The sequence below is a fragment of the Salvelinus alpinus genome, chromosome 26 (assembly GCF_045679555.1).
Source record: "Salvelinus alpinus chromosome 26, SLU_Salpinus.1, whole genome shotgun sequence".
NCBI classification, from domain to species: Eukaryota; Metazoa; Chordata; class Actinopteri; order Salmoniformes; family Salmonidae; genus Salvelinus; species Salvelinus alpinus.
In genome coordinates, this window is record NC_092111.1 from 19483482 (window position 1) to 19493857 (window position 10376).

The 10376-nt window shown below is 43.4% G+C and overlaps 1 pseudogene; it reads right to left on the reverse strand.

Annotated features, from left to right (window-relative positions):
• Positions 1 to 1634: 1634 nt before the first annotated feature.
• Positions 1635 to 9326, reverse strand: LOC139554330 (pyroglutamylated RF-amide peptide receptor-like; annotated as a pseudogene).
• Between the last annotated feature and the right edge of the window lie 1050 nt (positions 9327 to 10376).

Sequence of the window (10376 nt, forward strand, 5' to 3'; positions counted from 1 at the left end):
CCATGATCTCGCCATCACGGTTGACAACTCCATTGTGTCCTCCTCCCAGAGCGCTAAGAACCTTGGCGTGATCCTGGACAACACCCTGTCGTTCTCAACTAACATCAAGGCGGTGGCCCGTTCCTGTAGGTTCATGCTCTACAACATCCGCAGAGTACGACCCTGCCTCACACAGGAAGCGGCGCAGGTCCTAATCCAGGCACTTGTCATCTCCCGTCTGGATTACTGCAACTCGCTGTTGGCTGGGCTCCCTGCCTGTGCCATTAAACCCCTACAACTCATCCAGAACGCCGCAGCCCGTCTGGTGTTCAACCTTCCCAAGTTCTCTCACGTCACCCCGCTCCTCCGCTCTCTCCACTGGCTTCCAGTTGAAGCTCGCATCCGCTACAAGACCATGGTGCTTGCCTACGGAGCTGTGAGGGGAACGGCACCTCAGCACCCTTCAGGCTCTGGTCCAGGCCCTACACCCAAACAAGGGCACTGCGAGCATCCACCTCTGGCCTGCTCGCCTCCCTACCACTGAGGAAGTACAGTTCCCGCTCAGCCCAGTCAAAACTGTTCGCTGCCTCTCGGCACCCCAATGGTGGAACAAACTCCCTCACGACGCCAGGACAGCGGAGTCAATCACCACCTTCCGGAGACACCTGAAAACCCCACCTCTTCAAGGAATACCAGGCATAGGCAGCAAGCTTCTGCCCCCCCCCCCCCCCCCCTTAAAAGAGTTAGATGCACTATTCTAAAGTGGCTGTTCCACTGGATGTATCATAAGGTGAATGCACCAATTTGTAAGTCGCTCTGGATAAGAGCGTCTGCTAAATGACTTAAATGTAAATGTAACATACTTTTACTCAATCTGTTAGTAGTTGGACTTATTTCACCCGTTACTGAGATGGTTGTTCCCATTTTGGATCAAGTTTTAGGGAGTACATTGTCTCGGTCTCTTTCCTACTTGGGCTGTCATTTTAAATGCCGGTTGAGGGTGATTTTAAAAAGTTCAAATTTTGGGATATTCTGACTCAGCTGTGTTCAGACATAGAGTTCATAACACTTTAAGCAGCATAATGTGACCTGCCTGATGTGGCCTGCAAACCAGCTGTTTCAGACTAGTCTGAGTACCAGTATTTTTAGACAAAGAAGCAATGACATGGACTTCAGGGAGCAGGCTAGTTTCAGACCACTGTGTTGGGGTAAAACTACACTGTTAAAATATGGTGATCTTACTGTCATCAAGAGATTAATTTAAATGATCAAATATTAATTTAGGCACTCACTTGATGAAGGCTTACAGCAAGCGATTGGATATATAGACCATGTCTGTGTCATTAGCAAACACAGTCATTGATGGTACTGGTAACTCTAAATTTCCCTTGAAAGGCACCCTGGGAGGTGTTTGGAATAAGGTTTTGCACCCTACAGTTTTAAAACAACACCCCAAAAACGGTTTAGTGGTACATTTTTTGCCACTTAAGAGGACAGAACTGCTTTGTCACTGTGGTGGTAGCCTGAATACGGTAATCTGTATTTTTCCAAAAGGTGCAGCTCGGGTATTTTCTGTAACTTGTCCCTAATGTCTTTGGATGGGCACTGAGGTGAAAAGGAGACTGGAGTGCTTCTTTTTTAAGTCTGTAACGAGACTATTTCAACAGGATTCTCCGCTGCTCACTGGGTAACTCCTGGCTCACTGTCATCTTCTCCCCTGCTACGGCTGAGGAGGTCTGAGGAGACGGACGGACCGTTCTCCAGCACACCCTGCGCCAAGCCCCCATTAGCCCCACCTCCGGTCTCTGAGAAGGCCTCCCTCTTCAGTGGTCTAATAAAGAGTACAGTGGGGTTGTTGGGCGTCTCCACAGCGCCGCCCCGGTGGTCGGAGGGCTTCCTGAGGAAGCGAGACAAGGTAGCCACACAGCTCTTCTTGAAGTTCTCGTTCATGAAGGCGTAGATGATCGGGTTGTTGAAGGAGTTGGAGAAGCCGATGGCTTGGACGATGGCGATGATCATGTTCAACGTCACCTCGTCAGAGTTCTTCTCCAGGTTGTCTGATGAAAGGAAGGGTTTTAGGGATTAGTTTAGCTGTATTTAGAGAATATTTGTAGCTAGGCTTCCATCCAATTTGCAACAGATTTTCATTTGAATATTCTAAAATCTCCATATAACAATATTGCATTTTCCCACCAGAGATGTTTCCATCAAACTGATTTTTTCATTATAATTTTGGGGAAGTTACAATACAGTAACAAACATAGGACATCACTACAATATTTTATTCTCTTTAAGAAACATAAAATAAAAACATACTGTTTGCTGATTTAAACGTTTTTAAATTTTAACTAGGCAATTCAGTTAAGAACATATTCTTATTTACAGTGACAACCTACCTTGGACGACGCTGGGCCAATTGTGCGCCGCCCTACGGGACTCTCAAGCGCAACTAGATGTGATACAGCCTGGATTCGAACCAGGTACAGTAGTGACACCTCTTTCACAGAGATGCAGTGCTGCGCCACTCGAGAGCTCCCGATACGAGGCTGTGCGTGATGTAGTACATATAAACATAACTTTTACTGTTACATTTTCATGTACCGAATGGAGAAGTCCAAGTTAAATGGGTTTCCATCGCATTTCCAACTCTACTGATACTTGTATCACAAACACATTTTGCCTTATATAGCCGATGTGCTCACTCTGGTCTTGGTACATGCGCGCTAGCCAACAGCTCGCAGATACAGAGCGGGTAGGCTACCTACATTATGAGATAATTATGAATAAGAGCAAAATGATGTGTATTTGTGAAACGGCAGCCAGAGCATCGATCATCATGTCACCAGAATAAGACCCTGACATTCATTGGAAAGGAGCATCAAGCTCATTGCACATTCACCACCCTGTGAAGTTGATCATCATTTATTTAATCTGTAGCCTAATAAACGGCATGTTTTCCCGAGTCGTAGTGAGAGGACCACACAACATATCATCACGTGACTCCAAGTTTACTTAGATATGATGGTTATTATATTGAGAATATTTGTGCATCGCGGCGTTTCCACCGCCATTTCTCGCATAATTAATTTTACTGACACAAAAAGATCCCACCATGTCTAACGAACAAATAGTTCAACAGTCTTGTACCGACCGACATTTCATGTTTCCATCAGACTGGTCGTGACTTTTTTTTCATGTCATCAGGAATCTCAACCCGGCTGAAACGGTTTAATGGAAACATCGTCTAGTGAGAGTTAAAAAAAACATGCTGAACCGTCAGATGTACACCTGCCTCTGAGTTGCAGTTAAACCTGAATGTCAAGGTTAACCTATGTGACGGTGATTGTTTATGCTATATGTACTACACCCTATTTCAGCTTGTTAGACCTAGCCCTGTTGTCGTTGTTGTAGTGCGATAGATCATATACTTACTGTACTCAAACACACATGTATCAAACCATATGAAACGGAGCCCAACAGATTGTGAACAGGCCGAACAATAGTGGTGACCATTTTTACAGCTCGCTTCTTCCTCTGTAAAATCAATCAACATATTTGAACGTTCTCACCGCCGATTCCTTCCTTCTATTCTTCCCATACTGAGAGACGTGCAGGTGTCATCATGCACAATGCATTTCAACACAATAAACAGGTATTTTAGCAGAGCTCTCTGTGTGCCTGAATGGTCTAGCAGTAGTGCTGCCAACTCCAGTCAACTCAGACTGCGGCTCAATACCCAGGTGCTTTCAACATTTCACATCCCCTTCATCTCAATCAATAAATATAGTGCATTTTATAAAGCCCTTCGTGGCCGAGTATTTATGAGAGGAACCAGGCTCTGAGGGGCTGTCCTCACTGCTGTTCTCTACTGTCTGTATCTGGTAGAGAGGAACCAGGCTCTGAGGGGTGGCCAGTCCTCTACTGTCTGTACCTGGTAGAGAGGAACCAGGCTCTGAGGGGTGGCCAGTCCTCTCCTGTCTGTACTGGGTAGGAGGAACCAGGCTCTGAGGGGTGACCAGTCCTCTCCTGACTGTACTGGGTAGAGAGGAACCAGGCTCTGAGAGATGGCCAGTCCTCTCCTGGCTGTACTGGGTAGAGAGGAACCAGGCTCTGAGGGGTGACCAGTCCTCTCCTGACTGTACTGGGTAGAGAGGAACCAGGCTCTGAGAGATGGCAGCCTGCTGGCTGCTCTGGCTGAGGGACCAGGCTCTGGGGGGGTGGCCAGTCCTCTCCTAGCTGTACTGGGTAGAGAGGGACCAGGCTCTGGGAGGTGGCCAGTCCTCTCCTGGCTGTACTGGGTAGAGAGGAACCAGGCTCTGAGGGGTGACCAGTCCTCTCCTGGCTCATCTCTGCCCTCTCTCATTCTAGAGAGGAACCAGGCTCAGAGGGGTGGCCAGTCCTCTCCTAACTCATCTCTCCCTCTCTCATTCTTCCCTATATGTATCACAATAAAAACAATGAAAGATGTGTGTGTATATGTACAGTACCTGGATATTTTGTTGACCTCTCTGTGGTTCATGGTGTTCAGGACAGAGGAGTTCCCCAGCCTCCTGATCCACAGCTCTATCCTATGTGATAGAAACAACATGGCTGCCATGGGCATCAGGAACAGAGCTACCATGATGAAGGTGGTGTCACTTATGTGGTCAGGGAACGCCAACGCTCCTGACAACACACGTGGTGGTGGTCGTACAGGAAGTCATACTTCACCTGGGAATGGAGGGGAAACACATGAATGAATCATTTGATCACAGTGATTGTCAAAGCCACCGATTTGGTCAGGTTAAGTTAGGTGGCTGGGGGTTGTAAGTTAGGTCAGGTCAGGTTAAGTCAGGTCAGCTCAGGTGAGTTTAGGTCAGGTCAGCTCAGGTTAAGTCAGATTAAGCCAGGTCAGGTTAAGTCAGGTCAGGTTAAGTCAGGTAGGGTGCAGCTGGTGGGTGGGTTTCACTGTAGGTCAGGTTTATTTGAGGTCAGGTTAGGTTAAGTAGGGTAGGGTTTTGTAGGTTAGGTTAAGTCAGGTTAAGTTAGGTCAGGTTAAGTTAGGTCAGGTTAAGTTCAGTAGGGTTAGTTAGGTTAAGTCAGGTTAGGTCAGGTCAGGTTAGGTCAGGTTAAGTCAGGTCAGGTTAAGTCAGGTCAGGTAGATCAGGTCAGGTCAGCTTCTTTGGTGCCAGGATGTTGACTGTAAGCGTTTTGGATTTGATTGAAGCTACAGTAGCTGTGGTGGGAGGGGCTTGACATACCTCTAGTTGCTGGGCGCAGTGGGGATCCCACGACCACTTGATGCCACTGCCACTTACACAAGTCCTACACAACGAAGACATATAATACAATGACTTATTAGCAATGACACAAGTAAAACATGATATACTGTACACATATGAGAGCTTCTTTTCCAAAACGCTGCATACACAATGTTTGACACTTGTACCTTCATGTGTGTAAAATATATAGCAATATTATCAGATTTTTAATTGACTAGATTTTAGCTGTGTATGCAATGAGTTTGTTGCAATACGCTATCCTGTATATCTATTGGGTAGCTGGAATTGAATGTTCCTATCCTGTATATTTATTGGGTAACTAGAATGGAATGTTCCTATCCTGTATATCTATTGGGCAGCTGGAATAGAATGTTCCTATCCTGTATATCTATTGGGTAGCTGGAATATAATGTTCCTATCCTGTGTATCTATTGGGCAGTTGGAATGGAATGTTCCTATCCTGTGTGAAGTTGAATAGAAATGCTCCTATCCTGTATATATGTATTGGGTATTTATGTGAATAGATGTATATATCTATTGGGCAGCTGGAATAGAATGTTCCTATCCTGTATATCTATTGGGTAGCTGGAATAGAATGTTCCTATCCTGTATATCTATTGGGCAGCTGGAATAGAATCTTTCTGTATATCTATTGGGTAGCTGGAATGGAATGTTCCTATCCTGTATATCTATTCAGTCCTGTGAATAAATATTTATATCCTGTATATCTATTGGGTAGCTGGAATGGAATGTTCCTATCCTGTATATCTATTGGGTAGCTGGAATAGAATGTTCCTATCCTGTATATCTATTGGGTAGCTGGAATAGAATGTTCCTATCCTGTATATCTATTGGGCAGCTGGAATAGAATGTTCCTATCCTGTATATCTATTGGGTAGCTGGAATGGAATGTTCCTATCCTGTATATCTATAGGGTAGCTGGAATAGAATGTTCCTCCTATTGTCTTGCGCATATGGAATAGAATGTTCCTATCCTGTATATCTATTGGGTAGCTGGAATAGAATGTTCCTATCCTGTATATTGTTGGCAGAGGTATGGAATCAGATTGTTCCTATCCTGTATATCTATTGGGTAGCTGGAATGGAATGTTCCTATCCTGTATATCTATTGGGTAGCTGGAATAGAATGTTCCTATCCTGTATATATGTATAGATCTATTGAGATGGAATATCTCCTATCCTGTATATCTATGGGGTAGCTGGAATGGAAGTCTATCCTGTATATCTATTGGGTACTTGGGATTCGAATATTTGCCTATCCTGTATATCTATTGGGCAGCTTGGATGGGATTGTTCCTATCCTGTATATCTATTGGGTAGCTGGAATGGAATGTTCCTATCCTGTATATCTATTGGGTAGCTGGAATAGAATGTTCCTATCCTGTATATCTATTGGGTAGCTCAAATAGAATCTTCCTATCCTGTATGTGTCTTTTTAAGCACTATTGAATTCAACACATAAGTCTAGCATCACTGTGTTATAGTGTTTGGTTAGAGTTAGGTCTCGTACAATAACACTTATATACATATACACTGAACAAAAATACGAACAAACTGCCAGAAATGTTCCATACACACAAAAAGCGAATTTCTCTCAAATTGTGTACACATTTGTTTACATCCCTGTTAGTTAGCATTTCTCCTTTGCCAAGATAATCCATCCACCTAGCAGGTGTTGACATCAAGAAGCTGATTAAACAGCTTGATCATTACACAGGTGCACCTTGTGCTGAGGATAATAAAAGGCCACTTTAAAATGTGGAGTTTTGTCACACAACACAATGTTACGGCTCTCGTCGAAAGGAGTGGACCAAAGCGCAGCGTGGAAAGTGTTCATGATTTTTATTATAAAAAACACTCAAACAAAATAACAAAGCGAAAACGAAAGCGCACAGTTCTGTAAGGCAAAAGAACTCTGAACAGAAGTCCACAAAACCCAAACGGAAAATGACAACTTATATATGATCCCAATCAAGACTCACCGATAGACAGCTGCCTCTGATTGGGAACCACACTCGGCCAAAACAAAGAAATAAAACATCGATTTTCCCACCCAAGTCACACCCTGACCTAACCAAACATAGAGAATAATAGGGATCTCTAAGGTCAGGGCGTGGCACACAATGCCACAGATGTATCAAGTTGAGGAGCGTGCCATTGGCATGCTGACTGCAGGAGGAATGTACACCAAAGCTGTCTTACCAGAGTTAATATGTAATTTTTTTACCATAAGCCACCTAAGCCATTTTTTTCTATTTTTGTGGCATGCTACAGACTTAATGTCTTTAAATAAGGATTTTCCTTCTCTTTTTGTTGTAGTGCCTGGAGCTTAATGCATTTTTTTTCACTTATCTACACACCATACTCCACTTTTTTTTATATTATGAAAGAAATTCAACCATAACTGAAGAACTCTCATAGGCTACTATCCCCTCCCAATGTCTGTACCTAGTGACCTTTAGTCTGTCCTCTCCTCTCTCTTCTGCTCCCACTCTCCTCCTCCTCTTCCTCACCCTTCCTTCTCTGTTCTCACTGCCATACACCATTAACACAAAAGCTGAAAGTGTTTATTTTTTAAGCCTTACCTAGCATCTTGTATGCTCTTTCGGAGTGTACTGCCTCCTCATTTTCAAGGGGTAGACAATTCCCTGGTACCTCTCCACGGCGATGCAGGTCATTGTGAGAATCCCTGTCACTATGGCCATAGCCTGAACAAAAGGAATCGTCTTGCAGATGAGAACACCTAGGAAGAGAAGGGGTTGGAGTCGAGCACTCAAAAACACACTGTACACGGAACAAGCAGAAGTTTTCTCCATACGTTCTCTCATTTGACTGCGTTTACACAGACCAATTCTGATCTTTTTTCACTAATTGGTCTTTTGATCAATCAAATCAGCTCTTTTGTCAAGAAGTGGGCAATATATCATAATTGAGCTGTCTGTGTACTGCAGCCGGTATGGCCCTCGTTATGAGGCTGATGGGGAAGGAAATTCGTGTGTAGGTAACCTTCACTCCTAAATCCCCTGGCTTCGATGTAGTCCCCCAGAAGGCTGATCCTCACCCATTCAAACAAAATAGGCTATTTTGTGACAATTCACAGTATAACCTATATCACAAAACAAATGTGATATTGCTTGCTCTAAATCTTGTGGGAGATGCTGAAAATGGGAAATCAAGACACCTATAAACGTGGGGTGGAAGAGGTGTCCGGCAAAACCAGAACATCGTTTAAAAACGGTTTACTTAGGACTCCATTATGGAAATAAAATGTACTCTGTAAGGCACTGCTCTGTGACCTATTACTTCCCATGTTGGTTGGTTTTTAACGTAGACATTTTGACTGATGGGTTGAGAGACCCACATCCATCAATGTCATTAAACTGTAGAAGGCACCAGAAGGCAGTGATACCCGCAAATATATTGAAATTATAAAAAGCGCTCTGCAAACACAACCATATCACTAGATTATCATGTTCTAAAACTACTACCAAATTTAAAATGTACATGATATTATTTCAGGTAAAAAAAAACGATTACATATAGGCTTCTAAAGTTTATTCAAACTATCAATGACAGTAGGCACCCCGCTGGGCACATACATCAATTCAACGTCTAATTCCACTTTAGTTCAATGTAATTTCATCGAAATGACGCTGAAACGATGTTAATTCAACCAGTAGTCATGGAACATAGGAACTCACCTCCGAGCCATTCCGAGGAGATGTTCTGCAACGAGGTAAAAGCCACGGGATACAGAAGAATGTGATAAGAAGATCGCTCACCGCCAGAGAACAGATGAAGATATTAGTGGAGGTCTGTATTGCTCTTTTACGCACCACTATGTAGACAACCAAACTGTTCCCAACCAGAGCCAGGACGAAAATGATAGCATACATAATAGAAAGTAGTCTTAGCGCCCAACGGTAGCTCAGGGACGTAGACAAGCAGGTCAATATTTGTAAGACTCGATGAACTCTTGTAGCCTCGTAAGTTGTAATGTTGTAGCATCTCTTGCAGAACCTCGGGTGTTATTTTCCTGGACACCATTTCTGGTGACGTTGTCATTTTCTAGAAGTTTATTTAATTTCCAGTAGTACAGCCACTACAGACAGATGTATTTTCCCGCCCGAAAATGGTGTTTTGTACACGTGCAGCTGATTAGGCTTTTCCAAACTGTGTAGCCTGGTGCGCTCCTCCAAAAAACATATTTCCACTGTGCTGCGGCTGAGATAGTACATTCTCTTCCGCGTCCAGAGGCAAGAGGAAAGTGTCTGAGTGACACTTCTAGCCTATACCGCACTCTGTTAGTCTGCTGTTATTGCTGTGGGCTAATAACCTCTGTCCGTCAAGGGGTGGAACACCCAATTAGCTGTCAATCCAGTCCTCAAAACGACAGAACGAACGCACACACACACACAGCTTTATGGAAACAGATTAATATTTTTGTTTGTGTGCTTTATGCTCTTCATCATCACCTACAATTATAGAGGTGTCATGAAAAGGTCATTCCTGGTTTTGATCCGTGTGTCTAATTTGCTGAATTTATACAGAGGGGTCAATCAACTTGTCTATCATTGCATCTACTCGAGTTAGTTACATAGTCACTTGTTTTTGTGCACAGTGCTCTTCAGATATGTGCTGTTCGACAACAACACACTTCTTTTGCAAACAGATGTTGTCAATTATGTATCCAGTCCTATATTTTAGAAACTGTGGATTCTGACAAGGGTCCTGTCTTTGAATTAAATGTTTTGTGTATATATAGTACTTTTCAAGTACAGCCTGCATGAACATTATACTTGGACTCAACATACAGTGGGGAGAACAAGTATTTGATGCACTGCCGATTTGCCGGTTTTCCTACTTACAAAGCATGTAGAGGTCTGTAATTTTTATCATAGGTACACTTCAACTGTGAGAGACGGAATCTAAAACAAAAATCCCGAGTAGCACTGTATGATTTTTAAGTAATTAATTTGCATTTTATTGCATGACATAAGTATTTGATACATCAGAAAAGCAGAACCATAATATTTGGTACAGAAACCTTTGTTTGCAATTACAGAGATCATATGTTTCCTGTAGTTCTTGACCAGGTTTGTACCATCAGCAGGG